This window comes from Oryzias latipes, chromosome 18, assembly GCF_053564925.1.
Source record: "Oryzias latipes strain Hd-rR chromosome 18, Olatipes_Hd-rR_3.1".
NCBI lineage: Eukaryota > Metazoa > Chordata > Actinopteri > Beloniformes > Adrianichthyidae > Oryzias > Oryzias latipes.
This window is the reverse complement of record NC_136254.1, coordinates 1,626,606-1,641,930: the sequence shown is the minus strand read 5'-3', so window position 1 is coordinate 1,641,930 and position 15,325 is coordinate 1,626,606.

Here is a 15,325-nt window from a genome sequence, read left to right as displayed (position 1 = left end):
TTTTATATGGAAAAACAAAAAACCTAGGATACGGTTATCACTCCTCCATCTGCCTTACAGTGAAGGAGGACTACAATGCCCTAATATAATGTGGTATTACTGGGCAGCACAGCTTAGGTCAATAAGATACTATTTTACAAAAAAATATGCCCCACAATGGACAGAAATGGAAAACCAAACTTTAACCCCACCTTTGCCTCTTTTTATATTTTCAGACTTGGAAGCTAACTTGAACAAGAAAACTAATAATCCAATGGTTAAAAACATGATCAATGTTTGGTATAGTGTAAAAAAAGCAATAAAAGAACAAAATACGCTATCACAGCTTAGTCCTATTTGGGCAAACCAGCAATTTGCAGCGGGCAAAACAGATGCGGTGTTCAAACAATGGGCAATGAAGGGTTTGGAAAAAATACAAGGTCTGTATCCAGATAGCTCCTCAGACATGATGTCATTTGAAATGCTACAATCAAAATATTACATTAATAGAAAACACTTTTACAAATACCTACAATTAAGAAACTTTATTAGAACAGAACAAAGAACCCTTTTAAAACCACAAAAATCTCAACTAGAAGAATTGGTTACCAAGGACAATAAGAGAGGAGCTATTTCAGAATTTTATAATTTAATACTTACAAACTCAAAAGAAAATGCAAAAATGAAACTTGATGCATGGAGAAAAGACCTAGGAACAGATGTATCAGAAGAACAATGGCAAATAGCCTGCACAAAGGCACAAAAGCAAACATTTAACTCAAGATTGAGGCTATTACAGTACAAGTGGCTGATGTGAGTTTATATTACGCCTGTTAAATTAAATAAATTCAATGCCAACATACCAGACTCCTGTTCAAGATGCAATGAGGAAAAAGGTACACTTTTTCACTGTATATGGGACTGTAGAATAATAAAGAAGTTTTGGTCTGTAATCAGAGAAACCATTAAACAAATAATCTCAAAAGAAATATCATTGGAACCAGCCTTTTATATTTTGGGAATCTATCCCAAAGACAATAGATATTCCAGATCAGAAAAATCACTTATAGACATGTGTTTACTGCAGGCTAAAAGATCAATAGCAATTAACTGGAAAAACTGCTCAGGACCAACACTAAAACAATGGATTAAACTGATGTTAACCGTACTGCCGATGGAACGCATAACATTTTTCATAAAAGGAAAAAAGAACTCGTTTGAAGCAGTTTGGAGACCATTTATTACATTTGTTGAGGGGACTGATCTGTCAGACAGTGATGTTTGAAACTTTAGCATGTACCCTGTACTGTGAACTATAAGCTGAATTACTGTTTTATTACTGTTTTACTCTTTTTTTTCTGGGAAAGTCTCTGCAGGAAACATATCAAGGTTTCGTGTTTAAGTATTCAAACTCATATTGAATATGTGATAAGACAAACAGCCTACGGTGTCTGAGAGGAAAATATTTATTTCTTTTGTCTTTATATATTTTTATTTTTGTCTTTAATTTTGTGCTAGTTTGTGTTTGTGTGTGTTGGAATGTAAAAAAAAAAAATAAAAAAGTATATACAAACAAATAAAGTGAACAGATATATGTAGGGTGTGGTGCAGGAGGTTACTGCCCTGATGGTGTGGCAGCGTAGGCAGCCATCACACACCAACATCACAGATATATACAGCTGTGCATATTTATTAGAGATGTTAAAGAGACGTCACAACTGAGTTTCTTGAGTTGATGGACACAACAACAGCTGATTACAATCATCTCTCTAGGTACTGTGCTGGACGATGTTGAAGGGAACTGGTCACGTGAAGTCAGTTTGGTCACGGATGACGCGCCATCAAATGTCAGGAAGAAGGCAGGTGTTGCCACAAAATTCAGGCAGAAACCAGGAAAAGATTCTTGGACAATTCATTGTGTTTTGCACATTTGAATAACAATAAATGTGTTGCTGCACAGGATTTGAATCCTGATATTGACGGTCGGGTGACGTTTAAGGAGAGAAGGGGAGTTAAATGTTTATTTTCACAAATGTTAGCAGGTTTAATTTTGTTTAATTTTTAATGGTTTGGACATTTACATTTTAGGCACGGTGTTTCGTTTTTTTCTGGACCCTCTTTTGAGTTTATTATCAGGATTGCTTCAGTGTCAGATGTCAAATATTCAGTCTGTATAAATTAAATAGGCCAACTTTTTTTTAAGTTAAATTCATTTTATTTCAGATCCATTGGCCCCAAGTGATTAGGCTACTATGTTGGTTGAGGCATTTTTTCCAACTGAGTAAAAAAACCAAAACAAAGCTTTTATTTTGGTTTTATGTTTCTGGTCCAGCCCACTTGAGATCAGACGGGCTGAATGTGGCCCCAGAGCCAAAATTAGTTTGACACCCCTGGTTTAGCTGATGGAGCACAGCAGCTTCATTTCATGATGATGTTTTTCACAGAGAGGATGTCAGTTTATAGAAAAAAGAGAAAATCTAATCTTCAAGCATTTCTGGAATGAGAATCTGTTCATCTGAATCTTCTCCAGAAAAAGACCATCCTGATTGACTGGAGAAGAAACAAGTGGATTTGTCAGACTTGGAGAAATCGCCGCAATATAAAAGCAAAGTCAGACATTTTCAACAAGAAAATCTAGCGAATCCAAAGAAAACTGGAACTTTTGTCCTGATTTGGTTGGAATCAGACTGGAGCTGCCGTCAGTCAGAGTCAGCAGTCAACATGTTTTCTTCTCCAACATCTCTGCTCTCAGAGACTCTCAGAAGACTCAACTGAAAAGATCTCATCACACACATGATGCTCCAAGTGAGTCTGACCAGAGAGATCCAGAACTGAACCAGACCTCAAGTCCTTCATCTGAAAACTACAGATCATCTGGACTAGAATCCAACCTCCTTTAACTCTGACAAACACTCACTGTTCCAGTCCTGAATGGATGTCTTTGAAGTCTGGATCAAAAATCTTTGACACGCCACTCCTAAAAGACGCAGCTGGATCCAGATGAAGTTTGCTGTAGATTCCTGATGGAAAAAACTTAGATCATGAACAGAGCAAACGTTTTTTATTATATACATACATTGTATTTGTGATATTTCTAAGTTGTTACAGTTTGTTTTATTTGCAGATGATATTAACATTTTCTGTTCTGGGGATTATCTGAAAACTTTAGCTAAAACAGAGCAAAATGTTGGGGAAGTATTCAATATTGACCAGTAAGAACCGTTTATGTTATTGGTGACTCAATCCAGACGACAATATTGGAAACAAAGCAGCAAAGTCTGTGGGTGACCTACTGGACGCTCATGTTGTGGGCGTGGTCAAGTTTGTAAGTCTTTGTTTTCATTTATTTTTATAATTTTCTATAATCTTTTTTTATTTTTGTTATATTTTTTTGCTAAACTTTTCCAGATTTTCACTCTTATTTCTCGGAATTATCTATAAAATTATATTATAACAAAATTCCAGCATTTAAAGTTAATAAAGCCAATTTTTTGTCATATTTTGATCTTTTCTTGTGCCACAATATCACAAATGTAAATAAAAATACCTTTTTACAACAATTAAAAACTTAAACTCTGACAAACACTTACTGTTCCTCTCCTGAACTGATGTCTTTGACGTCAGGATTATCACCCTCTGACTCATCAGGTCCAGGTCCAGGTCCAGGTCCAGGTCCAGGTTGGTTCCTGTGAAGAATGAAGGTTGCTGGTGTGAGTCCTGAGCTCTGACATGGAGATCATGAACAGACTGAAACACAGCTAAATGTTGGGGAAGTATTCAATAGTGACCAGTAAGAAGTGTTTATTTTGTCTCTATTAACTTTAGGACAAAGACGGCTGCCACTGCTTTTCTCAGTCTAAAGGACTGATTCAATCCATCAAAAATCGCTAAAATATGGTGACATCCATCAAAAGTCAAGATATTGGTGTTTGTGTTTCATGTATCCACTTTATTCTACTGGATGTTGCTTTCTGACTCTCGCCGAGGACAGACGTGTTTTCCTCTCGCTCCTCCTGTGTCAGCCCTTCCCCAAGGCTTTTTTGTCCTGTCTGCCCGAGAGGTGCATTTCTCACCCTTCTGAAGCCGCTGCTTTTCTGCACTCTGAAAATGGATCTGATCAGCTGGTCTCTAAATTCGATCGACAACGTTTTTTCCACACTAAGGAACGGGAAAGCGGACCCTTTCTGCCTGGACGGTACCCACGCGGCTGGATACACCATCGATCCATGGGGCAAGTGGAGGCTGGTGTGCCTGGCCCAGCTGTCTGTGAAGGATGTCGTACCTATTCGGATTTCTGATAATTGGATTCCTCCTAATTGGGATCAGAGGATTTCTAATTTATCAGGCGGTCTGGGAGCAGAAGATGGAGAGAGGCAATCAATCAAAGCTCCTGGGAAAGATTTTTCGGGGAGGAGAGACTCAGAATGAGAAACTTTCACAAGCGGATCAAAAGCTCTGTGCTTGTCTTGCCCACTTGAGCAGATTGCTTGAGACCCCTGAACTTGTGTGGAAGATGGAAGCCACCTTGGAGCAAGTTTCTGCCTGGATTTGAGGGAAGACTGGGCTAAATTCACCCACTTCTCATTCGGATTAAACTCTGCCTCACACAAAGCGAAGAGCCAGGCAAGAACTTTGTCAGCAGAACAAACAATCCTGCTGGCGCCCAAAAGTGTTTTATCTAATCAGACTCCCCGAAGGAGCTGTGGACAACTGTCCTTGGCTCCACCAAAACAAAGCCGCTTCTACAGAGTGGACTACAGCAGGTGTTCTTGGGGTTGATAACTGCAACTCACCCCCTCTCTGCTTGTCCTTGGCTTCCCAACCCCCTCCCTCCCTCCTCTGTGTGCTGCCCGGAAGATGTGCCTGGCTCACGGAGCTGCACCTGATGGACAGACTCATGCCTGTGGTAGCAGTGAGACAGTGAAAGATCTGGATCAGAACAAATGAAAAACTCTAAAGTTCTATTTTTGTTTAGACTCTGTTGACAGAACCAGACTGTGGACTGTTCAACAAAATGGCAAAACAAAATGGCTGGAGAGATAAATACCATCTGGTGATTCTAGCATTAGTGTCTTTCATCCTATGAATCCACTGCAAAGCACGATGGTCAGTCTCAAGAAAAAACTGTTTACCGATGAGGTAATATTTTAAAGAGTCAAGAGCCCATTTAATGGCTAATGCTTCTTTCTCAATGGTTGAATACCTCATCTCTCTCGGAAATAGCTTCCTGCTGATATACTGCACCGGAAATCGACGCCCCTCTGGCCCTTGCAGCAACACAGCACCCAATCCTACTCCAGATGCATCTGTCTGAACTGTAAATGGAAGAGTGAAATCCGCACATTGCAAAACGGGATCTTGACATAGACAGGTCTTTAAGTCATTGAATGCTTTCTCAGACTCAGGGTTCCATCTGACTTTCACTGGGCTGGATTTGCGAGTCATGTCAGTGAGAATGGCTGATCTAGATGAAAAGTCTGGAATAAGTCGGCGGTACTGTAGGAAATAATCTGTCGCTTTGAGATTACTTTCCTTGTTGCATGTTCAAAAAAGTCGAGAAGAAGAAAACCACGGGATTCGGCCGGATTAAGTTTAACAAATTTATTCCCTAACAATATTTCTAAAAAGTAAAAGATAATAAAACAGAATAAAACAGATCGATCTGGGTGTCCAAAACCAAGGCCTGCAATATGCAAGAGGTTGCATTCCGAAATCACATGCAGCTTGTCTGGAGACACAGGAAAGTTCCTTGAGTTCAGACTTTTAAGCATGTGGTCAGAACATCCTCCCCCGGGAGCAAGATGGCCGCTGAATCTCCGCCTCTGGTCGCTAGAGTTTGGCTGACAGAGGAGCCCGCCTACTTCCTTCAGCCCATCCTTAGAATCACAGCATCTGGTCTCTGGGGGGAAACCTCACAGATGGACACGGTACGGAATCCCCATGGGTGGCAGGAACTGTCACCGCAGGAAGTCGATCCTAGAGCTTTGTTCTTCACACCTGAAAGGACGCCTGGAGTGGTTCCCACAGCTACAGTACCAGAGATAGTTAATTTATGGCCCATGTCAGACCTACAACCAAATGGCCTTAGAAGATCAAAGACTGTTTTCTCCTGAAGGGGGGGTTGAGATTGGAGCTGCATTCCTGAAACCTCTCACATATGCAACTTTAGGAAGCAACTTCAGAGTTGAAAGGATGTTAAAGCACACACTTCAGCAAATGACTTATCTTCAATGTAATAAAAATTTAAGACTGACAACCCTAATGAAATTACCAACAAAATATAAATTCCTTCAGTACCAACCCACTAATCCCAAAAACGATCTAAGCCTCCTCTTTCTGTTAGGTAGAGGTGCAGCTAAAACTGCATCTACTTTACCCATCTGAGGGCGAATCTTACCCCCTCCTATTACATAGCCCAAGTACTCAACCTGAGTTTTTGCCATTTGACATTTTCTTGCATTTATTACCAGCCCTGCATTCTGAATCCGTTGGAATATGTCTGATAAGTGCTGGACGTGTTCATCCCAAGACCGGCTGAAGACAACAATGTCATCAATGTAGGCCGCTGCATAGTCCTTTGCTCCTCTCAACACTTCATCCACCAACCTCTGGAATGTTGCAGGCTCTCCGTGCAGACCAAATGGCATTACTCTGAACCTGAAGAGACCAGTAGGAACTCTGAATGTGGTCAGATCTTTTGAGTCTTCTGTTAGTGGGACTTGCCAGTACCCTTTACAAAGGTCCAAGGTTGTGAGAAATGTGGCATTTCCCAGGCGCTCAATCAGTTCATCCACCCTAGGCATAGGATAGGAGTCAAAAGCAGAAACAGCGTTCAACTTTGAGAAGTTAACACAAAACCTGAGGTTTGGATCATCCTTCTTGGGTACCAGGACCGCAGGACTGCACCATTCACTGCGAGAGGGTTCAATTATGCCATTTGCGAGCATCTCTTGTACATCTTCCTTTAGCTGGGGAACCAGACGAGCAGGGATGCGACAGGAAGTGTCTCTCACTGGCTTTTGAACAGTTGTTTTAAGGTGAATATGATGTTCAATCAGATGCGTACAGCCTGGTTTTGAACTGAAAACCCCTCTTGGAATGCACTTTTCAAGTTGCTGGCGTTTCTCCGCTGGAAGATGACTTAAATCAGGAAACAGAATCTCATTTGATGTTGGGAGGTACTGCTCCACAACCTCTTCTTCATCTTGCACAGCACGTGCCCACAAAGCTGTAGAATGTTCCTCTTCAGACCACTTTTTCAGCAGGTTCACATGAAACACTTGATGTTGTTTCCGACGTTCTGGAAGGAAGAGTTCATAGGTTACAGGGCACGTTTTCTTTGTTACCGTGTAGGGACCTTGCCACTTTGCCAGAAGGCTGCTTTAAGATGTCGGCAACAGCAACAGAACCTTTTGGCCTTCCTGGAAAACTCTCCTCCTGGAAACTTTGTCATAGTGATGTTTCTGCTTTTGTTGAACTTGGGTCATATGGGCAGTTGCTAATACTTGAAAGTTTTCAAGTTTGTCTCTCATTTTCAGAACATAAGACAGCTCACCACACTTTTGCTGTGGGGCAGGACCCTCCCAGGTTTCCTTCAGAACATCCAAGGGTTTCGCACCGGGTTTCCATACATCAGTTGGAAGGGCGAAAAACCTGTGGAAGCCTGAAGAACCTCTCTGTAGGCAAATATCAAAAATGGAAGCCATTGATCCCAGTCCGAGCCAGGGTCATTGACAAACTTTCTCAACATAGACTTCAAAGTCTTATTGAACCGCTCCACAAGGCCGTCCGTCTGGGGATGGTAAGGACTGGTCTTCACTCCTTGAATTCCAAGCAGCCTGTAGACATCCTTTAACAGATTTGAGGTGAAGTTGGTGCCCTGATCTGTAATGATCTCATGTGGAATTCCAACTCTGGAAAACAGCTGGATGAGGCAGTTGACTATTTGGCAGGCTTTGATCCTTTTCAAAGGGAAAGCTTCTGGGTACCTTGTGGTATAGTCACACACTACTAGGATGTATTTATGACCTGCACTACTTCGTTCTAGTGGGCCTACAATGTCCATAGCAATGCGAGAAAAAGGTACATCTATGATGGGCATAGGAACAAGTAGAGCTCTTTCTCCCTTTCCAACAGGTGCTGTCAACGTGCATTCAGGACAAGACTGACACATCTTCACTGTATCTGCATACTGATTTGGCCAGTAAAAACGTGGAACCATACGTGAGAACATTTTCATTTGTCCCAAATGTCCTGCCCAGGGAATCGAATGACTTAGTTTAAGGATTGTAGGCCTCAAACTCTGCGGAACAACCAACTGGTCTCCGATTCGACTACGGCGATAGAGCAGATCACCTTTAACAACAAATACCTCCTGTCGAGGGCCAGATACTTGAGTTGAGTCAGGGACGCACGCAGCAAACAAATGCTTAAGTGAAGGGTCTTCTTTCTGCATCTTTGAGACATTACTTGGAAGAGTAAGAGTGTCAATTTCTGCTGGACCAGGAAGTGCATTAGTGAGTGTGGTACCCCTAACCTTGTCCTGTCTTCGCTGTGATCTAGTTTTTCGTTCCTTAGACTTAGAACAAGTCTCGAACCCGGATGCATCTTCATGAGCAAATGGCAACTCTCTCCATGCACTTGATGACATATCCTGTTCTTTCTTAGTTCTAGATCTAGTAACTGCCAGAAAACCTTTTTCACAGTTCAGAGCTTCCTGTGATTGCTTAGCTATCAGTTCAGCGAGAATACAGAGATCACCACCTAATACCACCGGGTAAGGCAGTTTGTCCAACACACCAACTCTTAAAGAAAATGGCTTCCCTTCCACCTGAAGTTCTATTTCAGCAATAGGGTATTGAACTCTGTCACCATGAATACAATAAATGTCAATTGTACCCCCAGAAAACATAACACCTCCTGGAAGACTATCTTGTCGAACCAGGGTGCGGTTACTTCCTGAATCAAGAAGGGCGCCATAGTGTTTGTCTTCAATTTTTACACCAACTGTAAGTTTTTCCAACCCAGTGTTTGTAACATGGTTCTCTAATTTATTTACAGATAACATTGAAGCACAACACATATAGTTTTTAGCATGTAAAGTTGGACATTCATTTTTAAAATGACCCAGCTGACCACAAACATGACATGCTAATTTAGCCTCGTCTTTTGCTTCCCATTTATACATTCTCGGTGGAACAGACATAGGTTTCATAAGTCTGGTTGTGAAGTCTTTCTGACCCGCAGGCTTACCCCAAGAAGTGTGTGGGTGAGGGGGAGTTTGGCTAGTCTCTTTCAACTGACGACGAGCAGCCAGGAAGGATTCAGCCAGGTCCGGTGCTTCCTTTGATGTCTTTGGGTTCCGCTCCTTTATCCACATACGCAGTTCTGGGCTCACCACCTTCAGAAACTGCTCCATGATGGTGTCTCCAATTTGCTCCTTCGTCTTTCCACTAGGACTCACCCATTTCACATACAGGTCTTTTAGACGAACCTGTAGCTCTCTTGGAGTTTCTCCTACACCCAGGGCACTGGAACGAAACCTCATCCGATATGTCTCTGAATTGATCTCAAACTTCTTTAACAGAGCATACTTGACACAAGCATAGTCCATTGTGTCATCAGCATCCATTGCAACATATGCTGAGAGTGCTTTACCAGTCAATAATAGAGCAAGGTGTAAGGCCCACTCATCTTGAGACCACCGGCAGGCCTGAGCGATTCTTTCAAAGGTGATCAAATAATGTTCAATGTCCTCACCATCATTGTAGGGCTGCATTGTGGGGCTTTTCCAACCTGGATACCTCTCAAAACTGGAGTGCCGATGTCCCGCTGACCTGTCTTGAGACGGTGAACCACTCTCCGCTGCTTGAAGAATGGGGGATGTGGAGCCAGCCTGTACCTCTGTCCGCTCCTGACGGTCCTTCTGAACCTCCTGCTGGAGTTGAACAAACTGGTGCTGGATTCTTCTCCACCGGTCCTCCTGACGCCTGATCTCCTGCTCAGCCTGGGCATCTGGCTCTGCTTGCTGTTGCAGCAGGCCACGAAGGAGACTATTAAGTTCAGCCACACTGCCGGCATCTTCAGATTGGCCACCTGCTGCACCCGGCTGGTCACCAACATCCGGGGAGACTTCTGGGCGGCTCTCATTTGGAGGTTTCTTTTGCCTGGTTGTCATCTTTGTGCTGCCTCCTACAGGCTTTCAATCCCACTTCTGACACCAAAATGTCACAATGTGACGTGACAAGAGTGGCCTGGTGTACATAGGAGGCAGATGACTCTTAAGTTCAGGAACAGGTTTTATTCTCCAGTCTCACACTTTGGCTGCACAGCTCACACATGCTCTCTCCCTTCACTTCTTCTTCTTCTTCTTCTTCTTGTGATTTTATTGGCGGGAGGCACTAACGTGAAGGTGCATTACCGCCACCTACTGTGTTGGAGTGTGGGTCAGAGTGGGGATTACCTAACCAAATGTAACTTTAAAAAAAAAAACTAAATTCTCCTCAATAACCTAGTTCTTTTCAAAAAAACTATAATTGCACCATTTAAATTCTCCTCCCCTCCCAAAAGCTTCTTTAAAGTCATTTGCTCACCCTCTATCATCCGTACCCTACTTTCCAGTTGTCGTCTTTCCTCCCTATACAGTTCACACTGACATAGAACATGCTCCACCGACTCTTCCCCTCTCCCGCACTCACACAAACCAGTTGGATGTTTCCCTATCAGATGCAATGTATTATTTAAACCAGTGTGTCCCATCCTCAACCGTGATGTAATGCAGCTATCTCTGGTGTTTACTCTGACATTCATACCTCTCCCTACTCTGTCCTGAATACTAAATAGATGTCTTCCTTTCCTCTCCCTTTCCCATTGTGTCTGCCATTCTTCCATAATACGCCTCCTAATAATTGCCCTAAATTCTGTCCTACCTAATGGAATTTCCATCTCTATTCCCCGTTTCAATGCCCTTTTTGCCAGGAAGTCAGCCATTTCATTTCCCTCCACCCCCCTATGTGCTGGTACCCACATGAATCTAATGTTTACTTTCAAGTTTGCCAACCTGATCAAACTCTCATAAATTTCATATAATATATCTGATCTGCTCTCAGAATAGTATGACTTCAGAGACATCAAAGTTGACAATGAGTCTGAACAAATTATACCATCCCCAATTCTGTTCTGTTCTAGCCAGTGTAAACTATATGATATTGCCAACATTTAAACTGTAAAAACTGAAAGATCCTTTGACGTCTTAACTCCAACAGATTTGTCCAATGTAGGGATACAGAAAGAAAAACCAGTTCGCATTGTTGCTGGGTCCTTAGATCCATCTGTATATATGGGTATAAATGAAGCATGGACTGTGTCTAATCTGTCTGCTGTTATCTCATCCCAGTTTCCCTTCCCTTTTCTATCCTCCATTGTTCTATGGAGATACAAATCCACTTGTGCAGTTAGAAAAATCCAGAAAGGAGTGGTCGGGTACAGAAACGTCTTAACTAGGGTTTTGCCATGAATATTTGCTTTTCTCGCTAACCTAGCTAATTTCCAAGCGGCACTTTCATTTGTCCCATTATCACTTTCCCAACAAGGATCAATAGCCCTCCTAACCATGTTCTCTACACCTACACAACCCTGTATTTTCACCCAATAGTTAAGCATCAGCTGTTTAATTCTTAGTTTCAATGGTAGCTCCCCCATTTCAACTTGTAATGACACAGCAGGAGTTGACCTCATAGCCCCAGTGCAAATTTTCAATGCCTGATTTTGGATGACTTCTATTTTATGTAATAATGTTTTGCACGCTGTATTGTAAACAATAATTCCATAATCTGTGACTGACCTAATCATTGTAATATATATTTGTTTTAAAGCCTGTGAACTAGCTCCCCACCCAGTACCTTTCAAACATCTCATTATATTAATGACTTTCTTACATCTCCCTACTATACTATCAATGTTCTCTCTCCATTTCAATTTTGTATCCAATATAACACCCAGGTACCTAAAACTATGTACTTGCTCAATTGCTTCTCCATATAACCTTAAGTTCAAAACAGTTCCACGTTTCCTAGTAAAAACCATGCATTTTGTTTTAGTTACTGAAAATTTGAATCCCCCGTCATAAGACCAGTTTTCCACCTCCGTAATCGCATCTTGTATTTTTCTCTCCACATAATGAATATTTCTTCCCCTCTTCCACAAGGCTCCATCATCTGCAAATAATGCTTTCCCAAATTCACATCCAATTGAATTAAATATATCATTAATCATAATTGAAAACAGCACAGGGCTAATCACACTACCTTGTGGGGTTCCATTATCCACTACGTACCTATTAGAAAAGGACTTTCCTATCCTAACTTGAACATATCTATCAAACAAAAACCCCTTAATCCAATTATAGATTCTTCCATTAAGTCCTAACGTACCTAATTTTATCAATAAACCCTCTTTCCAGACCATATCATAAGCCCTTTCAATATCAAAGAATACCGCCACCAACTATTCCTTATTTACTTGGGCTTTCCTAACGTCTGCTTCTAGACAGATTACAGGATCCATTGTCCCTCGACCTTTCCTAAAGCCATTCTGATATGGGGACAGCAGATTTTTACTTTCCAGGTAATACTGCAATCTCTCATTTATCATTCTTTCCATCACTTTACCAACATGTGATGTGAGTGCTATGGGCCTGTAATTTTCTGGGCTGCTCGGATCTTTCCCAGGTTTTAATATAGGAATAACCACAGCCTCTTTCCAATTGGTCGGCAATTTACCTTCACACCAGACCCTATTATACATGTCCAATAATTTCAATTTCATTTTCCTACCTAAATGTTTTAACATAACATAACTTATACCATCCCTACCGGGTAATGTAATTTTAGATTTATGTTGTGCTAAATCCAATTCAAAGCAGGTAAACGGAGCATCCATAGTTGTCAAATAAGTGTTATCATCAAATTCCTTGTAGTGCCGTTCCCTAATTTCATCTCTCCTCCCTTTCCTATACCCTGACAAATTCTCATTACTTTGACTTCTCACAAAAGTTTTAGCCAACATTTCTGCTTTATCCGTATCCGATATCGCCAGGTCATCACCTATTTTCAATACTGGATATTGTAACTCCCTCCTTATACCCTTCATTTTTCTAATCATTCCCCAAACCGTATTAAATGGAGTTTTTCGACCAATTTCATCACAAAAAGCCCTCCAGTACTCCCTTTTCTCCTTTTTAATAATCCTTCTTGCCTGTGCACAAAGTCTCTTATAATTCAACAGATTTTCATATGTGTGAGTCTGTTTTAAGTGTTTCAAACCCTTATTCCTATTCTTAACTGCTATCTTGCAGTCTTCAGTACAGCATGGAACATTTTTCCTCGTCATAGTTGCTTTACTACTCGGAATTGTTTTTTGCGCCGCTGAAATTATTAAATTTCGAATTTTCTTTTCCGTTTCTTCAGCCGTACTCTCCATACTAATGTTTGAACATTCCTCCTCACACATAAAAGTAAATTCATCCCATTTTGCTTTATGAAAAAGCCATCTTCCTTCCTTTCTATTACTTGGCGGTTCTCTATCACCACCAACCCTAGAGAACACAGGATAATGGTCACTCCCCATTGTGCTGTTGTGTACATTCCACTTACTACCCCCTGCCAAAACATTTGAAACAAAAGTAAGATCTAGTGCTGACATATTCCCTGTTCGAACATCAATTCTTGTTCCTCTCCCATCATTGAGACACACCAAGTGTAATTCATCCATCAAATCCTCCAATACCTCACCATTAACATCTGTCACCTCCCCCCCCCATAATGTGCTATGTGCATTAAAATCCCCACAAACAATGACATGCCCATTGTCTAGATGAATAATTAATTTAAGAAGACTGAGATCTAACTTTTTGCATAGATTATAGTAATTAACAACGTTTATTCTCCCCAGACCAATATAAATTTCAATGCCAATAAATTCTTCTTGTGTTCCTATTTTAATCACCCTGTAATTGAAATTATTTTTTATAAAGGTGGCACAACCACCCCCACCTCCCTCTGCTCTATCACACCGGATTCCCGTATATTGGGAAATTCTAAAATCCAAATTTGGCCTTAACCACGTCTCTTGAATACATATAATATCCGGTTTTTGATCCAAGTCATCTATACACTTTTTCAATTCCTGTCCATTTGCCAATAAGCTCCTTGCATTCCATTGAAGTATAAGAACCATTTACTATCCCACACTTCCCACCTCCTGACTAGACTGGGCACTAAGGTTGTTCCGAACCTCTTCCCATGTCAACTCATTGATGTCCAAATGGTTTGCTGCTGCTTTTACAATGATTTGTATTCTTTCTGTTTTTGATTTAGTTTCCATCGTTGCATTTATAACTCCAGCTACAAACGTGACCTGTTTCTTCAAATCTATCAAAACTCTCCCCTCAACATTCCTGTCCTGTATACTGTTTGGCACCTCGTGTATGACTCCTGCCTGTCTATCAGAACTTTTACCAACCATTTTAACTGCATCTGCATATGAGATTCTATGTAGTACTCTGGTTTTTTGAATATGGACTTCTCTTTTCATGACCTGACAGCCTGCATACGCAGCACTATGATCCCCCCCACAGTTACAACACTTTGGTTTCATCTTGTTTCTACAGGACTCATAGCCATGATCTTCTCCACACCTGGGACACCTCTGCTTGCCTTTATATACAGCAGCAGTGTGTCCAAATCTCTGGCAGTGAAAACATCTAATGGGTTTAGGAACATATTCCCTCACAGTATAAAACATGTATCCCGGCATCTCCCCACTCCTTCCCAGTCACAACACAGCTGTGCCTACCCGCCACCGCCTTAGCGTCCATCCTCGATTTAGCCATGTTTTCCGTCAAACCACCAACCGAACCAGCCAAACCCCGTCCAACTCGGGATCTTCAGGATGCGCTTTTTCGATCCCCCCTTTCAAACGTCTCTCTCCCTTCACACTGAGCTCCTTCTCTTTTATGGGCTCCAGTTAATTGACTGGCCACGCCCAGGAAGGAAGCCACATTTAAACAAACATTTCAAATAATTACAACAAAAGATAGAAATGTATTGTAAATAATACAGTTAAAGTCCTGCAAATAAAGACATACATAAATAAACAAACACTGAAATCATTACAACAAAATGTATATACAAAGAAATCCAAATTCTTTCCACTTCCTGTGCCCAACTATTAAACAGGAAGTAAAGGCCTTGGCCACCATTTTGTTCCTTGGGCAACAGGAAGAGAAGGTGATAAAACATTACAAAAATCAAAGAAGTCTTAAACATTTGGTGATGAGTTATGACAG